At 50.7% G+C, this 10006-nt stretch overlaps 1 long non-coding RNA gene across 1 annotated transcript; it reads right to left on the bottom strand.

Moving 5' to 3' along the window:
* Nucleotides 1-2139: 2139 nt before the first annotated feature.
* On the bottom strand, nucleotides 2140-9544 carry LOC132250198 (uncharacterized). The gene is made up of 3 exons (XR_009461835.1): nucleotides 9490-9544; nucleotides 6447-6519; nucleotides 2140-2226 (listed from the first exon to the last, which is right to left on the bottom strand). It is a non-coding gene; the product is annotated as an uncharacterized LOC132250198 (long non-coding RNA).
* Nucleotides 9545-10006: the final 462 nt, after the last annotated feature.

Raw genomic sequence — 10006 nt, 5'->3', positions numbered from 1 at the left:
TGAATGCATCTCTTTTGTAAGGGGTATAGGTTGTAGCCATGTTGGCCTAAGTACCTAGGCAGACATGGTTCTTTGGGTAAATCTGATATCTTTTATTAGACCAACTCAAATAGTTGGAAAAATGATTCTACTTCTAATGTAGCCCTGTGGGGTCAGGTCAACTCTCAGGATCTCAATATTGTACCGTTAGACAGGAGGGTGTGACAATTGCACATATACAAACACACAAATGAATTGGATGCACACACACACACACACACACACACACACACACACACACACACACACACACACTACCAGCTCAGGCACAAACATCCAAACCAGCCTAGGCACATGCATACCTATCACCAATTCAAGCACATACACTACACACCCCAAAAGTTAGATGCAGATCACTAATTTGTATATCATGCACACAATGCCATTATACACACACACACACCAGTTCACACATACAACCCACCTACACATACATAAGTTCCTAACTTGGATGGTGTGTATGTGTGTGCTTGGGGTACTTGGGGGAAGGTTCAGGCAAGAGAGAAAGAGAGAGAGTTAAAGTGTAGGGAGTGAAAGTTGCCAGAACCGGGATTAGAACCAGTAGACTAGAGAGAAGCTGGCTGAGGAACTGAGGCTTGGGCTTACTTAAAGGTAGACTGGGGCTGGAAACTGAGGCAGACAGCTGAGATATTGGGGGGGGGGGCAGATAAGTGGTGGCAAGCAGTAGACAGCCAGAAAAGAAACTGAGGCAGAAACCTGGTTGATCAGGGGAAAAGGAAAAGGCAGTGGGGATAAGACAGTGGCAAAGAAACAGGAGGGTTGGAGGCAGAAAGGAGCTCAGGGCAGGTGTTGGAGATGGCAGTGAGCCGGAAGCAAGAGAGGGAGAAATGAGACAGAAGTTATAGGGACAAGGAACAGAGATTGGAGCAGGGCCAAACCATAGTAAAGCAAAACCCAACTTAAGGGTCCAAAGTTATTACATAGTTTTATTACACAAACAACACACTACATAGCCCCATGAAGTTATTGGCTCATACATACACACACACAAGTACTCACAATGGGAGCAGGAGAAAGACTCAGTGGAAGGGCTGAAGTCCAGGTAGGGAAGAGAAGCAGAGTAAGTCCTTGGTTGAAGATGGGGTGGGGGTGATAGGTACCTATCCAGGCTGGAAAGGAGTCCTTATCTAGTAGGTGTTGTCCAGAATGGGGTCGCCAGCAGGGCCTCTGGGTGGATAGGTGGTGTGGCAGGTGCTGGTCTAGATGGAGAGGGCGTCCCACTGGGTCTATCTTCACTGCCTCTTTTTATAGGGGCAGACCTTGTGTGACCCTAGTGACAGGAGGCATGCCCAGGCAAGGGTCAGCCCCTGGTGTACTGAGCATGTGTGCTCCATGCAGGGATGTGCAGTTTCAGGTGTCTGTAATGGTGGGGTACAATGGTAGAGTTGCTGGTTCTGCAGGGTCTTTTGTCTTTCAAATGCTGGGTTCTTATCTCTGTTCCTGGGTGAGGTCCGTAGTTTCTAGATTAATCAATGCGAGGTGATGGCCCATTTGTTACAGGCCATTCAGTAGAGGCCTGCTACCATTGTATTTCAATCATTCCCAATCACTCTCATTCATCCGGGAACCAATTTACATGGGAGGGGTACGTGACTCATACAGTTGCAACACAGGGGATGCCCCGGCAGAAGACACAAGATGGAGACTTGACATACAAAATGGAAACTTGACATTTCTTTGGTTCACTTAAGAACACAGGCCTAAACCATACAATATCTATATGAAACAACAAAAATCAATATGCAAATGATAATAATACAATATACAACAGTAAGAATCAATAAAAACATAATAATAATACAATATAAAACAGTGGATAGCCAAAAACTTGCTACCAAAATAAAAATGTTAAAGCTTATCCTAAGTCTGATCTTGCTTATGCTTGTCTATAGGGAATAGAGAGGGAGAGAAAGAAAAACCAGAAATAATTGGGGAAGGGAAGGGAATGTATATCCATCATATATATCTATAGATCTATATGAAAGAAAAACTGGTGCTTTTGTTACACTGTAACATGCCATCTTCTAACCATGAAGATGGAGTCATAAAAACAAAGCAAGGAGGAGGACCCACCTACCTTAGGTGCCTCAATCCTTTATGGGCCTAATAGGTGGCACAGAATGTGGCCATATATCTGTAGTAGCAAGTCTTCATAGGATCAGACTCCTATTAAGGAAAAAAAAAAAAAAATCATTAATGAACTTTTAGATTTGGAGTTATGCTCACCTCACATGATGGTCATATTTAACAATGGCCAGACCACAGAATTTTCTATGCCAACAGAATAATCGCCTCATACTCAGATTTGCTAAGCCACTGACACTGCAGATAAAATACAGTGAAGTCTCATTATTTAGTCGCTGGAATAACTCTGGTGTTATTAGCTGGTCACTCTGATGTTGTTAACTGGTCCACTGAATCCCCACTAGAGTCTTACCGATTTGTATATAGAACATGTTTGTGAATTCATCCAAATGTACACATACTAGAGCACAGTGAAAGTGCCCCTTATAATCAGGCAACTTAAACAGCATGACTGATGTCTTCAATAGGACCTGTCAAGCCAGCAGATGCTTGCAGAGCACTGCATATATACTTCAGCTTTTAGCTCAGCAAAATATCATTTCATTTTGCAGAATTATCTTCTATATTGGCAGTGAGTGCATGAATGCAAAGCAAAAATCTTTGACTGTCTATTTTTCTCCATTGTAATTATGTAATTGTTATATACTGAGCCCTCCAAATTGCTATAGTAAGAGACTGAACATTAAGTTCACTATAGCTTCACACACACACACACACACACACACACACACACACACCCCGCCCTTACCAAAGAAGGTTCAGGATGGCTTACAGTAAGTGTAAGAGGGAAAATAATTACAATAACAGATAGAGTAACATATAAAACAAAAAACACATAAATATATGTTAAAATATCATAAAACAAAACCTCCCTATACAATATCCCTTCAGCCTTTTATATCCCACTTGTCTATACAAATAATTTTCATCTTGTTACCCATCAGACACATGACAGGGCAGCTTTGTGCCTTGGGCATTGGTGGCACATAGGGCAGTGCCAGCTATTGCTCACCTCCTGCAATTAAGACTGCTACCCCAAGTGTATACAATTAGCTTCCAGAAATTTTTGTATATAAAGGGTGTGTCTACATGTGCATTTGATCCAGGAGCAGTTTACTCACAAGTAAACTACTCATAAGTAAATGCTCCCAGGCAGGTGTCTACATGTTCAGAGAAGCAGGAGCAGATTTTCTGTTTCTAGAAGCAAACTGCTTCCACTTCCTGGGGCCCTGCAATGGGCCAGTGGGATCTGAAGGCTCTGGCTGCAATTACCTGTGGCTAAAGGCCATCTTAAAAAGATAGTCCTGCTCCCTGGCCAGCTACTTCTCTGGCCAGGAGCAGTGTGCACAGCATGGGAGCAGCATGCAGAAACTCTGTTACCACAGCCTCTGCCCCCCGACCCCATAGCTCCACTCCATCTTCTGGTCCTAGCAGCAACACCCAGTGTTTCAGGCTCCTGCTGGCCACCATGCTGGCCCTGCTGACCCACTGCAGTGACCACCATTTAGTCTACAGCCATCTGGGCCCTGCAACCCCCCCATGCATCAGCTACCTGGCTGGCCTCATGGCACTGTCCCAGGGTTCCTGCCACCATGCAATTGCCACCTGCACCCCGTGCTACTGCCTAGGCCACAGCCCGGGGTTAAATGACATACTCTTGTGTGCCACCATTGGGCCTCCAGCCCCTTCACCTTTGGGCCCAGCCAGCCAGCCAGGGCTTCTGACTGAATGTGGTCCAGGCTACCTGTGACAATGAGTGGCTGGAGGCATTCTGCATGACCTAGGCCACCTTCCTAGACTTCCTGAAGCACTTCTGCCTACACATGGAGTGTCAGGACACTACCATGCAGTAGCCCCTCCCCATAGACATGTGGCTGGCCATCACCCTGTTGAAGCTGTCCAGGCCTGCCAGCCTCCACTATATTGGCTAGTTCTTCAGCATGGGCAAGGCTACTGCCAGGGAGGCTGTCCTGGAGGGGTGCAGCACCCTCCAGGATGTTCTAGGGTACATGATGCTCTACATGCATGACCCCTTGGCAGTGGTGGTGTGGTTCCATACCCTGGGATTCCCCCAGCACATTGGGGCCCTGGACAGAACCCACATCCCTATCATCTACCTGCTCCATAGCGACTGCTCTGTTGGCTTGGCGGACAGTGCCCACAATGCCCATATATTCCAGAACTCCACCTTGCCAGTCCTGGTGCAGAGCAGGTACTTTATACCAGGTGTGTTAGACTTCCAGCTGAGTGCAGTGGTGATCCTGCCCCTCCTCATCAGGGGCCCTGGCAAATGTGGCCCTACACTGCTAGCTGGGCCAGGCCCACTTCAAAAGGTGCCTGGGCCAGACCCATGCCTTTGTGGCGTGTGTTATACAAATAGACTTTTTGCTTATTGCTTTTAATCTTACATATTTTCTTGAGTTTTGCATTTCCTTAAGAAACTCCATTTTTTTATTGCTCTATCGCTTGACATAAGTGCTCAACCTTTTACTCTTTTGTACGCTGTATGGGTGAGAGTACATTTGTGGAAGAGGAAAGCATCAGCTGGTGACTGGCTGAAGAATGCAGAAAGATAAAAGATCAAACAAGAAGAATCCACTCCAGAACAGCGAGAGAACAACAGCAATTGACCTTCAAGAAAGAACAGTGATAACCCAGCAAAAGCCCAGAGGACTGGGTGAATTGACAAAGCTATAAAAAGATGGGTCGAGACATATCGATTTGGGGTCTTTTTATGAATGTCATTCTGGATGATCAGTTCATCTGACAAGATGGATCAGCATGAGTCCAGCTTCTACTCATGATCAATTTGGCTGGCCACTAAGTTGATCTAAGCACTGATAAGACTGGTAGCATATACCAGTGCAGAACAGAGAGAGTGTGTGAGTGTGTGAGCATGTAAGTGTGTGGATTAAGCACTTAATAATTGCAGCATCTTGCCTTATCCTCCCTCATAAGGTCTTGCTCGTGACTTGAGCAATTAGCAATTTGTGCAATAAGTGTGCCTTCAGCCAGCTGAAGGAACACTGGAGCACCCTCACCTCCCACCTTGAGTTCACTGAGGCCAAAATCCCCCGGGTCATCAAAACAGCCTGAGTGTTGCATAACATCTGTAAGGCCCAGGGAGAGCTCTTTCTGGAGGCCTGGGTGAAGAAGGCACAGTGGGCAGAGGATGCCTGGCAGCAGGAACACCTGCTGCTGTGGCAGAGACAGCAGCAAGCCCCTCCCCTCCCCCAGCAGAGGCCCCAAGTGAGCCATACAGCCATCATTGGGGCCAGGGCACCGGGTGCAGGAGGCACTGGCTGAGTGATCACCTGCTCCTGCACTCCCTGCTGTAGCCCACCTGGACAGCCACCCATGGACTCCCATCCCACTGCCCACCCCCATCACAATACTCACCGTTTTTCTCAGAAAAATCTTTTATTGTCCTTACAAACAAACCACCTCCTTCCCCTCCCTCCTTAACAACAGAGCCTGCCTCCCCAACAACAGAGCCTCTGCATCACCCACTCCACCCACCACCACCACCTCTTCCCTGTGCAAGCTATATATGTTGTGTGTGTTCCCTCCCAGATTGGAGGGTCATGGGGTAGGGGACCTCAGGAGGTGGAGCCCAGGGACAGGTGGCTAGTACCCCAACCTCTGGCCATTCTCCTATGGGTATGAACACCATGATGAGCCCAGCAGATGGGGGATTTGCCCAGGGGTGATGGTGGCCACTGGTCTTCTGGTGTGGGCAGCTCCCCCTCTTGCAGCCACTGGCCAGGGCCAGCAGGGCCCCACTGCAGGCAGCTCCTGCTCTGCATACACATGGATCTGGGGCAAACAGTGGGGCTGGGCCCAGGCAGAGGGGCTGTATGGCAGGGGACCTGGGATGTGTAATAAGTGGAGGCAGGGCTGGACCTCTGCCCAGGCCCACAGGGGGGGAACTACTGCTGGATGGCAGGCAACTGCCAGAGATCAAGTGGGGCTGCAGTCAGGGGCACAGCAATTTGTGGCACAAAGGTGACCACCAGGGCCAGGATGGTGCCCATCACTCAGCAGTCCTTCTCCATGGCCTCCACTATCCTGGCCATGAGCTCAGCCTGCCACTCCAGGGCCTCCACTTACTACTCCTCCAGGGCCAGGAGCTGCACCTTAAACTCTGTTTGTACAGTCTTGCACTTCCCAACACTGGTCCTCCACTTCCTAGCACCAGTCCCATACCTCCTCATGGGCAACATCCTCCACCTGCCACCTGTCCCACCTTGGCAAGTCCTCCACCCACCCACGTCTGCCAGCTGGTCCTCCAAAGCTCTCACCAAGGATATCCGTGACCCAAATAGCGTATCACAGCTGTGAACTGCAGCCTCTCCCCTCATGCAGTTGCAGGACCTGCAGAGCCATGAGAAAGAACCTGCTTTTAAGAGTGGCCATACACTGTCTGGCCTCAAATCAGGAGTTGTACATAAACAAGTGTCCACAGGCCATGGTAAGTAAGCTAGGCAGGCCCAGGCGGCTCCTTGCCAAGCCCCATGTTCCCGTTTGCTCCCTAGGGGCAACAGGCTGATGGGCCTGCCTCCACTGGCCCTTTCCCTGGCTGGCTCAGACTCATTTCCCCTGACCCCTTCTCCTCCTGAAGGCCATCCTATCTCCTGTGCTGCCACCAAGCTCATGGTACCTAAGCTTAGGGGGCACAGGGGTCCTTGACAATACGTTCCCCACATGAGGCCTCTCTGGGGAGGCACCGTGGGGCTAGCCCCTCCTATGGGCACTCTACACCCCAAGTATGTCTCTGCTGTGCATGACCTGGATGCAGCATGAGAAGATATTTGTATGGATTGAAGGCTACCCAACTCAGTACACCCTGCTGCTGCTGATGGCCATGGTACCCTAGGCACACCTGGCACAAGACCCCAAGCTTCAATGGTGTGGTGGGCAACCCCATGCTGCCCTGCAACCCCTGCTGCCCTACAACCCCCGCAACATGGAGGGCTACCTCTGGCTGTGCAACATGTCCCTGCCCCCCACATATGAGAAGGACATCACCACTGGCATCAATGCATTCCTCAGCATGTAAGAGGCCCATGCTCGCCTAGCTGTGGGGGCAGAGTCATCTCAATAAAGTTCTGCACTATTTCTTTCTTCCATATGTGCTGTAGGGGGAATCTGGAGGCCAGGGGAGCGTGTCCAGGCTGGGTGGGGAGAGGAGGTAGGACCTGGGGGCAGAGTAAGGGCCAAGGGCAGGGGCCAGGGTAGGGAGGGCCCTCCCTCCAGTGTGGGGCTTACCACATGAGGAAGGCTGGTGTGCTTGGCAGCTCAGGTCAGTCCTGGCTGATGACAATTCATCGATGCTGGGGTCGGAAGGGACCTCAATAGATCATCGAGTCCGACCCCCTGCATAGGCAGGAAAGAATGCTGGGTCTAGATGACCCCAGCTAGATGCTTATCTAACCTCCTGTTGAAGACCCCTAGGGTAGGGGAGAGCAGCACCTCCCTTGGGAGCCTGTTCCAGACCTTGGCCACTTGAACTGTGAAGAAGTTCTTCACAATGTCCAGGCGAAATCTGCTCTCTGCTAGCTTGTGGCCATTATTTCTTGTAACCCCCGGGGGCGCCTTGGTGAATAAATCCTCACCAATTCCCTTCTGTGCCCCCGTGATGAACTTATAGGCAGCCACAAGGTCGCCTCTCAACCTTCTCTTGTGGAGGCTGAAAAGGTCCAGTTTCTCTAGTCTCTCCTCATAGGGCTTGGTCTGCAGGCCCTTGACCATATGAGTGGCCCTTCTCTGGACTCTCTCCAGGTTATCCACATCCCTCTTGAAGTGCGGCACCCAGAATTGCACGCAGTACTCCAACTGCGGAGTGACCAGTGCCCGATAGAGGGGACATATCACCTCCTTGGATCTATTCGTCATGCATCAGCTGATGCACAATAAAGTGCCATTGGCTTTTCTGATGGTTTCGTCACACTGCCAACTCATGTTCATCTTGGAGTCCACTAGGACTCCAAGATCCCTTTCCACTTCCTTGCCACCCAGCAGGTCATTCCCTAGGCTGTAGGTGTGCTGGACATTTTTCCTCCCTAGGTGCAGCACTTTGCATTTCTCCTTGTTGAACTGCATTCTGTTGTTTTCTGCCCACTTGTCCAACCTGTCCAGGTCTGCTTGCAGCTGTTCCCTGCCCTCTGGCGTGTCCACTTCTCCCCATAGCTTTGTGTCATCTGCAAACTTGGACAGAGTACATTTCACTACCTTGTCCAAGTCACTGACGAAGACATTAAAGAGTATCGGTCCAAGGACCGAGCCCTGCGGGACCCAACTGCCCACACCCTTCCAGGTCGAAACCAACCCATCCACCATGACACAATGGGAGTGCAGCTCCCAGTGGAGTTAACAGTTGGAGAGGCATGGCATGCAGCTGGCCAAGCACGAAGGAGCTGGTGCTTCTGGCAGCTGGTGGTGACATGGCCAGCCATGCCTTAATGCTTGGGCTGAGGTCACAGAGCTCATGGTGCAGGTGCTGGCCCAGGCTCTAAAAGCTTCTGGAGGATGCTGGGGGTGGCAAGCTTGGCGAGATGGTGTAACAGGAAGGCCTACTTGGACTGATCTTCTTGGCCCGTCCACCTGTTCTTGGGCCCACCACCCACCTTCTTGCCCACCACGCCTTGATGTTAATGTTTAATTAATAGATGTTAATTAAGTGGGGGGCTGTCCATTTTGCTGCCCTGATGCCAGGGGGTGCTCTCTCTGTAGCTCCTTTCCTCTGCTACACTGCAGCCCAAGCCTCGCAGATGGCATCTAGGTGTTAAAATTATCACCAGGCCCCACACTGGGCCCCATAATCATCCTAACAGGACCCCTCCACAATCCCTTCATTCAGGCAGACTACCCCACCTTAATTCAGGCTACCTAGATCCCTGAAGCTATGTTCTTCTCTCAGGTGTGCCTCCCCAGGACCTCTGGCTACCAGCTCTGGCCTACCTCCAGGCCAGTCAGGACCCCAGGCCCCCAGCTCTTGGGTGTCCCCTCACAGTGAACCCTTGGCCCTTTTGACCATCCTGGTCCTGGCCCCAGCGTGGGCCAGTCAAGGGTACTTTCTCACTTAGGTTGAGTCTCTAGCCCCTCACTCTCTCCACGGGTCTGCCCTCTGGGCCCATCACACAGGGGTTATCCACCCAGTGATGGGGGCTAGGGGTTAAGGCACCCCAAGCCGCTTTCCACCAGGGTGGTAACTGGCCTGGCATTTCCTAGGGGCTCCCACACTACTGAGAGCCCCACCAAGCCACCCACTCCCAGCAGGGTGCAGTTTTAGGTCATGCCCAGGATTAGGAGCCTCCTTACCATCCCCTACAGGTCCTCTCTTACCTCCAGATGATCTCAGCAGCCCTTCAACCAGGCAAAGTTATTGTCTACACTCCAGCAGCCAAACTGCTCTGTTTATATAAACAGCCCCTGACTCAAAATGGCTGCCCTCATCAGGCACCTGGTGGCTGCCAGCTCCAGGCCTTTAAAGTGGCAGGCACACACAGTGCCCTGCCACAGATGGGCTTCTGAGGCAGCCCAAGGGGCCTTTCCCCAGTGACACATCACCATAGGCCATAGCAGTGGCTTAGGCAGGCTGCCCAAGCTGTAATACATAGCAGGGCTGTGGCCTGAGCCCCAGGGCATGAGGAAAGCATCCAGTTGTCACATAAAGTTCATGGACTTGCAGACAATTTCCAAATGATGGTTGTGGTCAGTAATGGTGACCCCACTGTGCCCACAAGGCCTTGACCTTTATGTGGTATTAATGTGCAGATCAGTCATGCCTGCTGTCCTGCATTTGACCTGAAAGCTCCTCAGAGATATGAACATTGGAGCGCCCACCCCATGTGAGCTGCTT

The sequence above is a fragment of the Alligator mississippiensis genome, chromosome 1, assembly GCF_030867095.1.
Source record: "Alligator mississippiensis isolate rAllMis1 chromosome 1, rAllMis1, whole genome shotgun sequence".
Lineage (NCBI taxonomy): Eukaryota > Metazoa > Chordata > Crocodylia > Alligatoridae > Alligator > Alligator mississippiensis.
The sequence above is the reverse complement of the archived record's forward strand: the minus strand, read 5'-3'. Positions and strand labels throughout refer to the sequence as shown.